Raw genomic sequence first — 6,319 nt, 5'->3', positions numbered from 1 at the left:
GCCAATGCCCTAAACTCAGCTGCCTTTCCTGTGGAAGCGTCCATCGTTGTGCTTTCCCATCTAGCAGCCCCGGCAGACTAGCCGCCCCACCTCCAAGTCTCTTCGAAGGAAGCCTGCCTCGCTGCCGCCTTGCCTGCCACGCAGACAGGCAGACAAGCGGAGGGCGAAACGCCGTCAGGGTGTTGGGTTGTTGGGATCCGCACTTCGTCTTGCTCACACTCGCATTCTCATCCCACTGGGCTTCTTTTCTTCTTCTTCTACTACCCCAGGCCAGTTCGCCGCCTCTCTTCCCCCTCTCCTTTTCCACCTCTTGCACCCGTCCACGCACGAGCCCCGCACAGTTGCCGTTAGCCCCTACCAGTTTCGTACTTCTTTTTGCTCTTTCAGTCTTCTCTCTGTCCCTTTCTCTCTTTCCTTGCTCGCACTCATTCTTTTCCTCGCTTTTCCGTTCGTTTTTCCCATCATCGCCCCCTTCTTCTTCCCCCTGCCACCATCACCCTCTTCCTCGTTCACGTTCTGCAGTCGACACTAGCCGTCCTTTTGCGAGTGCCTATTTCTTATCCTTCACCTCATCCTGCTGGTTCTCCTCGTGGGCCTATCTTTCCCTCCATTCCCGCCCTCTCTTTTCACTCCATCCCCACGTCCTCTCCCGCACTATCCCCCTCTCTCGCCTCTTCCCTCTCTCGCGAGGCAAATGCATCCTGTTCGGTTGCCTGCCGCTCTCGCCAACTGCCCGCATTGCCTCGGCGGCCGCTCGTTCTCTTCGTCACTCACTTTGCCACTTCTCTTTCTCGCTCTCGTTTTCCCGTCTGGGTCCCCCGCGGCGGTCGGACCCGGCCCTTTGGCCCGATCTTCCCCCGGCCTCCACCCTCCGCACCCTGTCCATTCCATCCCTTCGGCTTCCCATTCCCTCACGTTCCCAAACCTCCTCCGACTTCTTTCCTCGGAATTCGTTCTATCGACCATCTTCTTTCGTCGTGTGGTTCTTCGTTCTATTGGATATCGCAGAGGAATTTTTGGGAAGAGAGAAGCGCGCTTCCCGTTTCCCGTCGCTGCCTACTCTGCAGCTCCTGCCTGCCGCTCCCTTTACCGCCTTCTGGCCATGAGGACAAGCAGGCAGCAGGGAGGCAGGCAGGCAGGCAGGCAGACGAGTGGGGGTCATTGGGGATATTTTGCGGGGAAGTGGCAGGGTGGAGAAGAAGACAAGCGAGAGAATGAGAGTACGGGAAGACCCGAGGAAGACGGGACGCAAAGCGGGAGCAGCGACAGGCGGCCAGGCAGCCAGGCCGAAGGAACGGACCGAACCGAACCAGCGAGCAACTTAACCAAGCTAGCGAGGGGGCGGGCGGGCGAACAAGCGACGGACCAGCCGACGAGGCCGGCCCGCCAGACGGGCGGGAAGGCCAGCAAGCACTGGACGGACAGACCAAGCCAGCGACGTACGAAACTACGAGCGAACGAACCAGTGAGCCAACGAAAGAAGTAGCGAATGAACGAACGAACGAACGAACGCTAGGAAAAGCTGAAGAAGGAGGAGGAAAACGACGACGACGACGACGACGACGAAGGAAACGAAGAAGAAAGCGGACGGAATGAACTAAAGAAAGGCAGACACAGATGTAGAGGTGGTGAGCAAGAAGGCGAACGAAGGATACTGCTGGTAGAGTAGCACGAAAGAATCGGTCCGAGTTAGGGGCCGAGCGCGCAGTGGTGGTATCATAGGAAAGCCCAGGACGAGCGATTGGTAAAGAAGCTCTAGCAGACGTGGTAATAGCACAGGCGACGAGAACAGCACCAGCATTGCGAGTCTGGTAGAGACGGGTGGGCAGGGGTTTGGACCTTTGGGTCCGGTTAGATGCACGACGAAAACGAAGAAGTCGATGACGACGCGTTTCTACGAACACTATGACAACAACAAGCAGCGACGACGGCGCCAACGACGAAGGCGATGCTGCGGATAGAAGTTAGTGGCGGCCGCGATGGGATGAGATGCTGGCGGTGCCATTGGCGGTGCTCTTGGTGGCGGCGACGGCAGTAGCAGCGATGACGGCTGGGGCGAGTACAACGCGTCGTCAAGCATCAAAGTTCCCTATGCCCCGCCCTGTTTCCTGTTTATCTGTTACTATCGTGGGCTGATATGGTGGGGACAACAGAAACAACAACGACGATGTTAGTTGGGTGGCAGAACTAACAACTACAACAACAGAAGCAACACAAACACTTGCACGAAACTTAAGAGAGAAGACAAAGAGGTAAACTACCCATAAACGTGATTTCAACATATAAATATCAATACTGAAAATAATATTTAGTCAGTATTTAATCTATCTAATGGCAAATCTTAAAACAATTTAAGCTAGAAGACCGTTGTAGGAACGCTAGAAATGTGCGTGTATTGTCCGTGTATAATGCAGCCTGTAAGAACGCCCCTAAATGCACTCATGTGCCATTGCTAGTCAATACATTGCTCTTCTTCCGCTTTTGCTTTCCATTTGTTGTGTGAGCAAATGCGGCGGTAAACTTGGGTTTTCAGCTAGCGAATGCGTTTATATGCAGGTTCATACGCAACTCCGTCACGCTGGCTACTTCCCTTCTAGACAACTTAGTTTTACTATTACTTCTAACAGCAATAGTAGCTATAGTGATGGCCGCTGCGGTAGTTGCAGCGAAGGTATTGCACGCAAGAAAAGTCTAGGTAGGACGACGAAAGCCAACGGGCCAGAGTAAGGGAAGAAGCTCGAAAAATGAGAGGCGGCCGGCCCGTAGTTATGGAGAATTCCTAATGTCAATGTCCGAGTGCAGAAGCTGCGGCGGCAGCAGCCACGGCTGGCGTACTTGTCGTTGTAGTAGTAGTTGAGGTAGCAGTAGTAGCAGCGGTAGTGAAGTCCTAGAATGGGACGAGCTGAGAGGTCCTCACGAAGCGTGACGCTTCGCAGACGCCTATCTTTAGACGGAACGGCAGTTCAGCCGGTGCCGCCAAGCCGCGCTGGGTCTTCCTTGGGGACTCGGAAGCAGCGAGGGAGTCTTTCTTAGCTCTCGTCGTTCGTACCATCTCTTTCACCGTCCTTCGTTCTATCGCCAACAAGATCACCCAGCGCTCTGATCAATGGAGGAAAGGTGGCGTAGTTTCCCGTATCCGACCCCACTTCAACCTTTCCTGGCACCCCCCGGTTGTTTCCAAAGCGTCCTGCCACTGCTCGAGGTGCCCGCTTGTTCTATCGAAACCTATAGATCGACGGGTCTTTTGCATCCGGAAAGCAACGGTACCGTTGTCGCTGTGTTTATATATGGATGTCTATATGCGTGCGTGCAATGTATGCGTGTCTGTATATGTGAATAATGCATAATTATGTACTATGTCATGGGCAGTTATAAGTTGAGCATGATTTTTCTTAGAGCACTCGAGTGTAATCATGGAAAATTGGCAATCTTTTAAATTTGTTTTAATACACCTGGTCAGGTACTATACGGTATCCGGAATACAGGATGAGAACAAAAAAATTACATCTTATATTCGTGTTCAATACCGAGCAATTCTGTACCCGTTATCCGAGTAGCATATAATAGTGTATATTACAGTAGACACACACACACACAAACCCATTTAAGATTACAGCTCTATGTTCTGATGTTCATAATGGGCGCTGCTACCTATATATGGGTGGGTACATGTTAGGCAGTATCATGCCTCGGTACGAGGGGTGAATCCCTGACTAAAACGGAACGGAGCTATGCGAAAGAAAGAAACATTGGGGAACCTAGCGAACCGCGCCTGGAATGTGCTGCTCCACGATACTGTGGCGGATTTATAGCGCAATCTGCAGGAGTAAATTGAGAGGCAGTCGCAAGACTCAACGAAGGCAGCGATTGGAGGTCGCCAAGAAGAACCCAAAGGGCTAGAACATTCCGAAGAGGGCAAAAAGTCGAGCGTCGAGTCAACCGGGCAGACGGGCGCCGCGGTATGCTGACTCAAGTTTATGTTCGCTTCACGAGCCGCAAAAGCGGTTGTGATCTGCCCTAGAGTGCTCACGGGCTCGGTGGCTCTTTCCGATGACTGCTTTCAGTTACTTGACAATAGCGGATTTCCTGTACTGGCTGCGTGCAACTGGCTAAAACATCGACACGCGTTAGTGAATCCTGTACAGAGAGTGAAACGCTACATCTCAGAAGCTCGCCTCAGACGACACAAATAGCCCAAAAATAGGGACGCAAGCACACAATGGTATATATCACCGACCAACTCACAATCGTAGGCCAGCCAGAACTACTCGGTTATCATTGGATAAAGTTATTTTACCTAATGGTTAACTCGAATACAAACAGATTACATAAGAGATAACATGCGTACAGAAATTGATAATAGAAATACATAACGTTTATTCTCGCTAAAATTAACAGAACCAAGTTAATATGATTTGGCATAAACAAATATATATTCTGGCTGGTTGCTCGTCGTAGTGGATATGCGTTAATAGGCTAGAGAAAAGCTGTTCATTGGAATAAAACAACAAACCAATCATTGAGAAAAATACGCCGTTTTCCAAATTTGAGCCTCTCCTCGATGAAAGAACTTTAATAAAATTATAGATATAATTAAAACTTTCTTTTTTGCCCGGTCTACATCATTTCCAACCTTCATGCAACTTCCAAAAAAATCCCAGGAAGATATTTATGAGGCAAATTGGAAAATACTCGATAGAGTTTAAATTTCAAAGACTCCATTTTCCAACATTTATAGGAAATGTCCAAAAGCCATTTTTGGTATATATCTAAAATTTTCATACAAATATTAATAGCCTATTTAGAAAGAAGAATATTAATAGCGAATTTTATATTCTAGATAAGCGTCTTTTTTGCACTTTCCGGCCGTTTTCAGCCCGTACATCTTTAGAACGTTTGATTTTCTAACAGTTTAATTTCGTTGGATTTTTTTTTGTTTTTGGCGTAATTAGCGAGTTCACACCGGTTAATATTGTCCGACGCACGGTTATTGTGAAAAAATTATTAAAGAAGCACTATTTTGAAGATGACTTATAAATAGTTTACACCCCAAATCGAAGCTATAATTGCGATGGAAACGCTGGTTATCTGACAGTAGCAACGACACTTACTGTATATACAACAAAGCTTGTTAGATAGCTGACGTTTGTTTTAGGAACAATTTATAGAAAAATTCGCATTTAGGCGTTTTACCATCTATATGCCGTTTTCTGGTCAATTGGAGTGGGCAGATGCTATGGATTACCCCCCAAACAGAGTCTAATTAGCAATGAATGAGCAGCTTTTTTCATAGCAGCGGTGCGTACAGGCGTGCTAGTAATTTTAGTTTCTGCTGCTGCAGCTGGCCGTTTCTATGTGATCGCAGTTTTTTTTTTTACGGAAACAACATCAAGAACTACAGCAGTAATAATAACAGCGGAAGCTATAACAACGACTCTAACTAGTCGGCCGATCCTCCAAGCCGTCTATCCCAATACTGAATGCTCATGAACCCCACGCCCGCTTGCACATGGCAATGCAAGGTTCGGTTACGAGGAAGGTTGAGTACTGAAACTGCTCTCGTTTCTACTTATGCGAAGTAGATTCTAGACGTATGAATTCAAGACGGTCTGCTTAATCGAGGTATGCCAGTCCAAGATTCATTTGCATTTCGTAATGTAGCCTTCGAGAGGTGAGACGGAACGCGCCATATGCCAGCTGGTGTGGAAATGGCCGCCCGTCAAACCTGTGTATATGCACGAGGTTTGTGAAGGCCACGGAAAAGAATAGGAAGAGGTGCAAAACCTTGACGATAAACTGACGTGATTAGGCCACCGAGTAATTCTATGCTGGCAGTGACAACCTTGTAATTAAGTCCTTAAACCTGAAAAGTCGTTACATGGTGCCCCACCATCGTTGAGGACTGGGCTAAGCCAATCACTTGCTTACTATTGGATTATAAAGTTAAAACGCATGTAAGACGAGCATATGACAGATGGTATTATCTGTTTGCGAAATATTTGTAGAGTGTTACTGGATGATAATCTTGTTAAGTAAGTGTAGCAAAGGCGTTAGACCGTCAAAAGAACTTGTAATGATCATTTTCACTATTTTTGTTATGAACGAAACAGTGCTACGTAAGCAAAGGTCGAACGCATCCTGTAGTAACCTATCTGTTTTCTTCTGGTTTGTATTTGCTATTTTTTTAGAAGTCCAAAGCAACTGAAACTACGACCTGTTGATGATGAAATTTGTACTGTCCATTTGTTAGGCCGTACGAAATTACCTCATTGAACACTGACTGAACTATAAGACTAAAATGGTAGGAAAACTCACTGCT

Source organism: Varroa jacobsoni, unplaced genomic scaffold (genome assembly GCF_002532875.2).
Source record: "Varroa jacobsoni isolate VJ856 unplaced genomic scaffold, vjacob_1.0 scaffold_234, whole genome shotgun sequence".
Lineage (NCBI taxonomy): Eukaryota > Metazoa > Arthropoda > Arachnida > Mesostigmata > Varroidae > Varroa > Varroa jacobsoni.
This window is presented reverse-complemented; position numbering follows the sequence as displayed.